Genomic DNA, 10,427 nt, shown 5'->3' with positions numbered 1-10,427 from the left:
AAGTTCAAAATGATTGGCATCTATAGGAACTCAGAGTTCAGATAGTGTTATTGATTCTCCTAGTTCAGTATGTTGATTCTTGAACACAGCTACTTTATGAGTCTTGGCCGTGGCCCTAAGCACTTTGTTTTCCAGTATTACCACCGGATACATAAATGCCACAGACACATAACTGGGTGAACCTTTTCAGATTGTGACTCAGCTTTGCTAAAGTCTCCAATTAGAGGTGTCCAGGGTTCTTAAGCACACTCTTTTTTTGCTTTGGACCTTGACTTTAACCGCTCAGTCTCAAGTTTTCACTTGACACCTTCACGCCACAAGCACATGGTTAGGGACAGCTTGGTTTAGCCGCTTAGGCCAGGATTTTATTCCTTTAGGCCCTCCTATCCACTGATGCTCAAAGCCTTGGGATCCTTTTTATTACCTTTGCCTTTTGGTTTTAAGGGCTATTGGCTTTTTGCTCTTGCCTTTTGGTTTTAAGAGCTTTTGGCTTTTTCTACTTGCTTTTGCTTTCTCTTTCTCTTTTTTTTTGCTATTTTTTTTGCAAGCTTTCTGTATTTACTGCTTTTTTCAGATTATTAAATAACATTTCTCCTGTTCATCATTCTTTCAAGAGCCAACATATTTAACATTCTTAAACAACAACTTCAAAAGACATATGCACTGTTCAATCATTCATTCAGAAAACAAAAAGTATTGTCACCACATCAAAATAATTAAACTAGTTTCAAAGATGAATTTGAAACCATCTACTTCTTGTTCTTTTGTAATTAAAACATTTTTCATTCAAGAGAGGTGATGGATTAATATTTACTACTTTAAGGCATAGACACTTAAATACCAATGATCATGTAATAAGACACAAACATAAATAAACATAAAGCTCAAAAATCGAAAAAAAAAAAACAGTAAATTTAAGAACAAGGAATGAGTCCACCTTAGTGATGGTGGCGTTTTCTTCTTGAGGAACCAATGATGTCCTTGAGCTCTTCTATGTCTCTTCCTTGTCTTTGTTGCTCCTCCCTCATAGCTCTTTGATCTTCTCTAATTTCATGGAGGATGATGGAGTGCTCTTGGTGCTCCTATCCTTAGTTGCTCCCAATAATTATGTGGAGGAAAATGTATCCCCTAAGGTATCTCAAGGATCTCTTGATCTGCAGTCAAATGTTCTACCACTGAGCTATAGACCCTTGATGGAAGCTTTTCTCTTCCCTTTCCTCTTTCTAGAGGTTTCTCTGGCCTTAGATGCCATCAATGGTTATGAAAAAACAAAAAAAGAAATATGCTTTTACCACACCAAACTTAGAATGTTGCTCGCCCTCGAACAAAAGAAGAAAGAATAGAAGAAGAAGAAATGGATGTGAGTGGTGAAGGGGTGATGGGGAAGAGAGATATAGGATTATGAATAGGGAAGGTGAGTGGAGGTATGTGGGGATCCTGTGGGGTCTACAGATCCTGAGGTGTCAAGGATTTACATCCATGCACCAATTAGGCATGTAAAATGCATTTGCATGCATTTCTGGCGTTTAAACGCCGAAGTGATGCTTGTTCTGGGCGTTCAACGCCCATATGCAGCATATTTCTGGCGTTGAACGCCAGCTCCATGCTTGTTTCTGGCGTTCAGTGCCAGCTCCATGCTCTGTTCTGGCGTTGAACGCCAGCCAGATGCTCCTTACTGGCGTTTAAACGCCAGTACGTCCTTCCTCCAGGGTGTGATTTTTCTTCTGCTATTTTTGATTCTGTTTTTAATTTTTTGATTTATTTTGTGACTCCACATGATCATAAACCTAATAAAACATGAAAGAACAATAAAAATAAAACTAAAATTAGATAAATAAAAATTGGGTTGCCTCCCAACAAGCACTTCTTTAATGTCAATAGCTTGACAGCGGGCTCTCATGGAGCCACACAGGTGATTAGGTCAATTTTATAGACTCCCAACACCAAACTTAGAGTTTGGATATGGGAGTTCAACACCAAACTTAGAGTTTGGCTGAGGCCTCCCAACACCAAACTTAGAGTTTGACTGTGGGGGCTTTAGTTGACTCTGTACTGAGAGAAGCTTTTCATGCTTCCTCTCCATTGTTACAGAAGGAGATCCTTGAGTTTTAAACACAAGGTTGTCCTCATTCAGTTGAAGGACCAACTCTCCTCTGTCCACATCAATCACAGCTCTTGCTGTGGTTAGGAAGGGTCTTCCAAGGATGATGGGTTCATCCTCATCCTTTCCAGTGTATAGGATTATGAAATCAGCAGGGATGTAAAGGCCTTCAACCTTTACTAACACGTCCTCTACTAGTCCATAAGCCTATTTTCTGGAGTTGTCTGCCATCTCTAATGAGATTTTGGCAGCTTGCACCTCAAAGATTCCTAGTTTCTCCATTACAGAGAGGGACATGAGGTTTATCATTGACCCAAGGTCACATAGAGCCTTCTCAAAGGTCATGGTGCCTATGGTACAAGGTATTAAGAACTTTCCAGGATCCTGTTTTTTCTGAGGCAATCTCAGTTGATCCAATGCATTTAGTTCATTGGTGAACATGGGAGGTTCATCTCCCCAAGTCTCATTATCAAATAAATTGGCATTCAGCTTCATGATTGCACCAATGTACTTGGCAACTTGCTCTTCAGTAACATCCTCATTCTCTTCAGAAGAAGAATACTCATCAGAGCTCATGAAGGGCATAAGGAGGTTCAATAGAATCTCTATGGTCTCTAGATGAGCCTTAGATTCTTTTGGTTCCTCAAAGGAAAACTCCTTGTTGATCACTGGACGTCCCAGGAGGTCTTCCTCCTTGGGATTCACGTCCTCCCCTTCCTCCTTGGATTCGGCCATGATGGTTATATCAATGGCCTTGCAATCTCTCTTTGGATTCTCTTCTGTATTGCTTGGGAGAGTACTAGGAGGGGTTTCAGTGATCTTCTTACTCAGCTGGCCCACTTATGCCTTCAAATTTCTAATGGATGACCTTGTTTCATTCATGAAACTTAGAGTGGCCTTAGATAGATCAGAGACTAAATTTGCTAAGCTAGATGGAATCTGCTCAGAATTCTCTGTCTGTTGCTGAGTGGATCATGGAAAAGGTTTACTATTGTTAAACCTGTTTCTTCCACCATTATTAAAGCCTTGTTGAGGCTTTTGTTGATCCTTCCATGAGAAATTTGGGTGATTTCTCCATGAGGGGTTATAGGTGTTCCCATAGGGTTCACCCATGTAATTTACCTCTGCTATTGCAGGGTTCTCAGGATCATAAGCCTCTTCTTCAGAAGATGCCTCTTGAGTACTGTTGGATGCAGCTTTCATTCCATTCAGATTCTTAGAAATCATATTGACTTGCTGAGTCAATAGTTTGTTCTGAGCCAATATAGCATTCAGAGCATCAATTTTCAAGAACTTCCTTCTTCTGAGGCGTCCCATTACTCACAGGATTCCTCTCAAAAGTGTACATAAACTGGATGTTAGCAACCATTTCAATAAGTTCTTGAGCTTCTGCAGGCATTTTCTTTAGGTGAATGGATCCACCTACAGTAGTATCCAATGACATCTTAGCTAATTCAGACAGACCATCATAGAATATATCCAGGATGGTCCATTATGAAAGCATGTCAAAAGAACACTTTTTGGTCAGTTGCTTATATCTCTCCCAACCTTCATAGAGGTATTCACCTTCTTTCTGTCTGAAGGTTTGAACATCCACTCTAAGCTTACTAAGCTTTTGAGGAGGAAAGAACTTGGCTAAGAAAGCCGTGACCAGCTTATCCCAAGAGTTCAAGCTATCTTTGGGTTGAGAGTCCAACCACACTCTAACTCTGTCTCTTACAGCAAACAGGAAAAGCATGAGCCTGTAGACCTCGGAATCAACCCCATTGGTCTTAACAGTATCACAGATTTGCAAGAATTCAGTTAAGAACTGAAAAGGATCTTCTGATGGAAGTCCATGAAACTTGCAGTTCTGTTGCATCAGAGAAACTAATTGAGGTTTTAGCTCAAAATTGTTTGCTCCAATAGCAGGAATGGAGATGCTTCTTCCATGTAAATTGGAATTAGGTGCAGTAAAGTCACCAAGCATCCTCCTTGCATTATTATTATTATCGGCTGCCATCTCCTCTTCTTGTTCGAAAATTCCTGTATGGTTGTCTCTGGATTGTTGTATTTTAACTTCTCTTAGTTTCCTTTTCAGAGTCCTTTCTGGTTCAGGATCTGCTTCAACAAGAATGTTCTTATCCTTGCTCCTGCTCATATGACAAAGAAGGGAATAACAGAAAATAATAATAGGGATCTTTTTTACCACAGTATAGAGGTTCCCTTGTGTGAGTAGAAGAAAAGAAGAAAGAGAATGAAGAAGAGAAGAATTCGAACTCAGAAGAGAAGAAGGGGTTCGAATTTTTGGGTGAGGAGAAGTGTTAGTAGATGAATAAATAAATAGAAGGAGATAAGGGAGAGGGAATTTCGAAAATTAATTTTTGAAGAGAAGTTGATGATTTTCGAAAATTTAAGGAGATTTAAAATTAACATTAAAATTTAAACAATTAATTAACTAAAAAGAATTTTTGAAAAAGAGGGAGGTATTTTCGAAAATTAGAGAGGGATAGTTAGTTAGGTTGTTTTGAAAGAGATAAGAAACAAACAAAAAGTTAATTAGTTAGTTGAAACAAATTTTGAAAATCGATTTTTAAAAGATAAGAAGATAAGAAGTTAGAAAAGATATTTGAAAAAGATATGATATGAAAAGATATGATTAGAAAAATATGATTTTGAAAAAGATAAGATAAAAAAATATTTTTGAAGAGATATGATTGAAATTAGTTTTGAAAAAGATTTGATTTTTAAAATCACAATTAATGACTTGATTCACAAGAAATCACAAGATATGATTCTAGAACTTAAAGTTTGAATCTTTCTTAACAAGTAAGTAACAAACTTGAAATTTTTTAATCAAAACATTAATTGTTGATAATATTTTCGAAAATTATGAGATAAAATTAAGAAAAAAAATTTTTGAAAAATATTTTTAAAATTTTCGAAAATAAATAAGAAAAATGAAAAAGATTTAATATTTGAAAAAGATTTTGAAAAAGATAGGATTTTCAATTTGAAAATTTGATTTGACTCATAAGAAACAACTAGATTTTAAAAATTTTGAAAAAGTCAACTCAAATTTTCGAAAATTTATGAGAGAAAAAGGAAAAGATATATTTTTTATTTTTGAATTTTTAATGATGAGAGAGAAAAACATAAAAAATGACTCACAACATGAAAATTATGAATCAAAACACATGATGCATGCAAGAACACTATGAATGTCAAGATGAATACCAAGAACACTTTGAAGATCATGGTGAACATCAAGAACATATTTTTGAAAAATTTTTTATGCAAAGAAAACATGCAAGACACCAAACTTAGAAATCTTTAATGCTTAGACACTATGAATGCAAAGATGCACATGAAAAACAACAAAAGACACAAAATAAGAAAACATCAAGATCGAACAAGAAGACTTACCAAGAACAACTTGAAGATCATGAAGAACACTATGAATGCATGAATTTTCGAAAAATGCATAAATTTTTAGAAAAAATGCAATTGACACCAAACTTAAAAATTGACTCAAGACTCAAGCAAGAAACACAAAATATTTTTGATTTTATGATTTTATTATTATTTTGGATTTTTCGAAAATTAATGTGAAAAAGAAAAATAAGGATTCCAAAATTTTTAATATGAATTCCAGGAATCTTGCACTCTTAGTCTAAAGCCTCAGTCCAGGAATTAGATGGGAGAGAAAAATATTTTATAAACTTGCAAGACAATTAATAATTTAAGCAGAGATATATGTTAATGAGCTTGAACCCTCACTGGATTTTGTGTTTACTCTCTAGTCACTCAGTGTTTTTGGGTTAATCACTCTATTCTTCTTTTTATTCTTACTTTCTATAACTTTGTTCTTCATCTAACCAATCAACAATTATAGAATATAGACATACCAAAAATCATGAGGTCTTTAGTTAAGGTTGTAATGGGGCCAAGGTAAAGGTAAGGGTATATGTATAAGGCTAAGTGAGCTAATAAGTGAATCCTTAATTAGTCTAAGATCTCACCTAACATACATACTTTGTAAAGCAAAGCTTCTTTACCTATTTTCCCATATTTTCCCACTTTTGATGTTACATGCTCATGTTTCAATATTTATTATTTTTATCCCTTGTGCATTGCTTTATTTCACATTTAGGGAATTCTTTTGTGTCCTCTTTATTTAAATACCGAAAATTAATTTTTTTTTAATGCACATGGTACTTCAATTATTTTGATTTCACATGAGCATGCTTCCCAAAACTTTTATTTTGAATTATTTTATTCTTTTCAACTTTTCTACCTTTTGTTTTTATCATCCATGTTCCCAATAGGTTTTTCCATATTTAAACCATACATACTTCCTATGTTAAGCTAACCAAGGATTCAACTTGGAAATTTTATTTTGTTTTTCAACTTAAGGCTTGTAATGCTGTTTATAGAATAAAAGGGGATTTAAAGGCTCAAGGGGGCTAACAAGGGTGATGTAAAAGGTAGGCTATTTTGGGATAAGTGAGCTAAAATCAAATAATGGCCTCAATCACTCTCTTGATATGTATTTTTATTCTATAATCGGACATATAGATTAAAACAAAGTAAAGAACACCAGAATACAAAAGAAGGGTGGAACACACAGGAATAAAAATTATGGTTTGAATATAACCATACACTTAAGCTCAAAACTCACAGGCTGTGTGTTCTCTAGCTCAAAAATCATTTATCAGTTATGTATGTCATGCAGGTTTAGTTAAAAATTCCCATTATTCTCAATGTAAAACTTATATTGAATGGCTTTAAAGTTCTAGTGTTTCTCCTTGATGAAATGTTGTTAACTAACTAACATGTAATGCTATATACACAAGGTGGGTGGATTGTTTCTATTATGTTCAAGTTCCTAGTTTACTTCCTTTTTATATTTTCAATTTACACTAAGCTATCTTATGCTAAAAAGGGTAAACTATACTAATTAATCCACAATTTCTATAACTAATAAGTTAGAATTGCAATTAAACTAAATGGCTAAGATGTGAATTAAAATGCAAAATGTAGAAAATAGAGTAAAAATATATAAAAATAGCAATATATATAAGTACTGAGAAAAAAAATAAAAATAAAAATAAAATACAGAAAAGTAGCAAAATAAATAAAAGAGTATGTAGTGGTTCACCAAAAAAGAACGCCAGAGATGGCGACCTCCCCACACTTAAAATGTAGCATCGTCCCCGATGCTCACTCAAGCAGGGTGTGAAGGGGTGTCATCACTGGAAGGGTGGGTAGCTGGAGTCTCTGTGGTGGCGGTCGGAGGATCAGCCTGCTGCAGAGGAGGTGCTGACTGGATACGGATCTCGGGGTCTACAGCCTGAATCTGAGGTGGAGCCTCCTAATGTGATGTGGCCTGCTCTGTGCCTGCCTGCGCAGCCTCGCTCTGTAGATGGTCTCTGCCTCGTGATCATCCGCCTCCTCCTCAGATGCCTCGGATGGTGTGTCAAGCTCGGAGGGGATGTCGCCAGATCGTATCATCAGCTTCAGGTGCTCATAGCGTCGCTTGTTGCAACGCTCCATCTGGTCAAGCCGTCGAAACAGGCGGAGCACTAGATGGTAGATGGGCTCTGGGGCAGGTGGAGGTGCAGTGGTGGTGGCAGGGGTAGCTGGGGTAGCTGTGGAAGAAGAGGGGCCGGCAGATGGTATGGCTATGTCAGCAGTAGTAGTGAGGAATGGAGGTCTGTAGCCCAAAGCCAGAAAGTTCCTGCTGTGAGGGATAATCTTCTTGCATTATGCAGCAGGTGGCTTCACATCAGCATCCTCCCAAGGCACGTTAGCTCGACGGCCTAGCTGTGTAACCAGATAAAGAAAGGGAAGAGTGCCTTGGACGTGGACCCTGGCCATATAGTACCGGATAAAGCGTGGCAGGTACAGGTCCTTACCCTCCATCACACACCATAGGAGGGTGATCATAGCGGCTGGTATCTCAGTCTCGTGAGTACTCGGCATAATGAAGTTGCTAAGTATCTGATGCCATAGCTGAGCCTCATCATTCAGGTAAATCTGCTTGATTCCCTTTGGCATGGTGGAGTTCTGACCCATAATCCAAGGAATGGTCGGGTCAACGACTATCCGGGCCTTTACTGCATCCTAATCAAATCGCATGAAGCGCATATCCTCCTCAGCTTTCTGATAACCATCCAGCTGATCAGTTTTAGGCAGAAGCTTCAGAACTTCTTCAATGGCCTCTTCAGTGACCAGAATCTGCTTTCCTCTAAGGTTCACTGCATCTAGGGAAGTTTTGAAGTAATTGCAGTAGAACTCCCTAACCCAAGATGCATTGACCTCAGTCAGGTTTCTCTCCAGGAAGAACCAGCCTCTTTGTTTGATCTGGTCAGAGGTGTATTGCTAGAGTTCTTCTGGGATCTTCAAAGTTCTTTCCAGGTATAGGTTCCTGGAGTTTGCAAACACCGGATACTTCAGCTCACAGTATCGGTTTGCAAATTTCACTGGATCAGTAGCAGGGATTAGCTGGTCGGCCTTCTCCTGCGGGGTAAAATTTTTCTCCCGCAAGGAGGCATCATGCATGAGATCTATGATAGACATAGAGGATTCTCCTCTTTTCCGTTTGCCAGTTGTTGCCTTTCCTTTCCCTTTTGTGTGGGAGTCCGACATCCTGAAAAACAGAATTCAAGGATATAATAAAAACAGAAAAACAAGGAGGCAATTAACAAAAGAAGCACATAGTGGCAAAGGAGCAGGAGAGTAATGAATATGAGCTAAGTAAATGTGCATTAAGGATTGAATAGGAGTTAAAAGTTTGAAAAGAAGAAATCACAATCCAAAATGTAATTGAATTCATGTTAAATAGAAAAATTAACATCATGCCATGGTTAGTATGTTAAAAGAAAGTGAAAGAAAATCAGAAGAGAAGTTTTAAAAGGTTAGGTTGGTTAGAATTGAAAAAGAGTTTAGGAAGTTAACATTAGTGAGTTGGTAAAAAGTGGGTTAAAGTAAGTGGCATAATGATAAGTTTCTAAGTAACAAGCATTCACAATTAAAGGCTACAGGTAACTCATAACCAAACATGGAAAACAGGTTGATGATGATTCAGATAGATATAGAAATAGCAAAAATTGGAATCAAACATCAAAAATGCAATTTATGAACCAGGAAATCAAAGAGAATAAGAAAGCTTGCCCTGGCATTCATGAATTGGTTTGGTTAAATCTAAGGAAAGCACAGTTGAAAATGCCAAAACCAAGACATGAATGGAAATATTTTACAGAAATTTGGGCAGCATTCCGGCTAAAATTGGATCGTCCTGGAAAATAAACAGCAACAGAATAGTTCATATGTATCAAAATTAAAGATGCAATTACATATAAGGAATAAGAACATGAATAATCAGAGTAAAGAGCAGCATGAAACAAGAAATTACAGCATATGAACAAAACTAACATCACAGCAACAGCAGAATTGCGAAAATAATGAAACAAGAAACACGAACAGCGCAATTAAACAGACCTAAATCCACTAACCACATCCTAGGCTACCTAACAACCTAGAATCCACTACAACATGCATATCTAACTAGCCTAATGACAAACATAAACAGAAAAAATTAATTAACTACAAAGGATTGAAGGGTGGCGTTCGTCGGAACCTGGTAGGCGTAAGAGAGAGAGTGGGGCAGAGAGGTGGCTGGGGGTGACGGCGATGGCGTCGGGCGCAGCAGAAGAGGGTGGCTGCTGTTCGGAGGAAGGGAGGGAAAGGGGGTATGTAATTGGGGTAGGGGGTAATAGGGGAAGGAAGAGGGGGGGCGTGGGTGGCACTGGGCGGTGAAGGCAGCGCGGTGGTGGTGGTGGCACGGCGTGGGCAGTGGCGGTCAGGGGGGGAGAAGAAGAAAGAAGAAGAGAGAGGGGGGGGAGGAGGAAGGGGGTGGGCGCGACTGATAGGGTTCGCGTGACTGGGGGGGTTATAAATTTAAATCGACGTGATCGCGTGGGGCACGCGGCCGCGTGGCTGGGCTGAAATGGTGGTTGACGTGATCGCATGAGTGGCGCGATCGCGTGGAGAGCAAAAAGAGTGAATGACGCGATCGCCTGGGGCATGCGATTGGGTCGCTGGAATTTGTGCTAAACGCACAATTCCAGCATCATTTCAGCGCAACTCTCTGTCTCCTTTTGGGGTGTTGTGCAATCCTATGTGACGCAATCGCGTGGCTCACGCTGTCGCGTGGGATTGATGTTGTGCAAGTGACGCGATCGTGTCAGGGACGCGATCACGTGGGTTATTTGTGCAAAACGCACAATGGCCGCATGTTTCCAGCCTAACTTTCTGGACGTTGGATGTTTACGCCGATCTCCAA

This window comes from Arachis hypogaea, chromosome 12 (assembly GCF_003086295.3).
Source record: "Arachis hypogaea cultivar Tifrunner chromosome 12, arahy.Tifrunner.gnm2.J5K5, whole genome shotgun sequence".
Taxonomy (NCBI): Eukaryota; Viridiplantae; Streptophyta; class Magnoliopsida; order Fabales; family Fabaceae; genus Arachis; species Arachis hypogaea.
The sequence above is the reverse complement of the archived record's forward strand: the minus strand, read 5'-3'. Positions refer to the sequence as shown.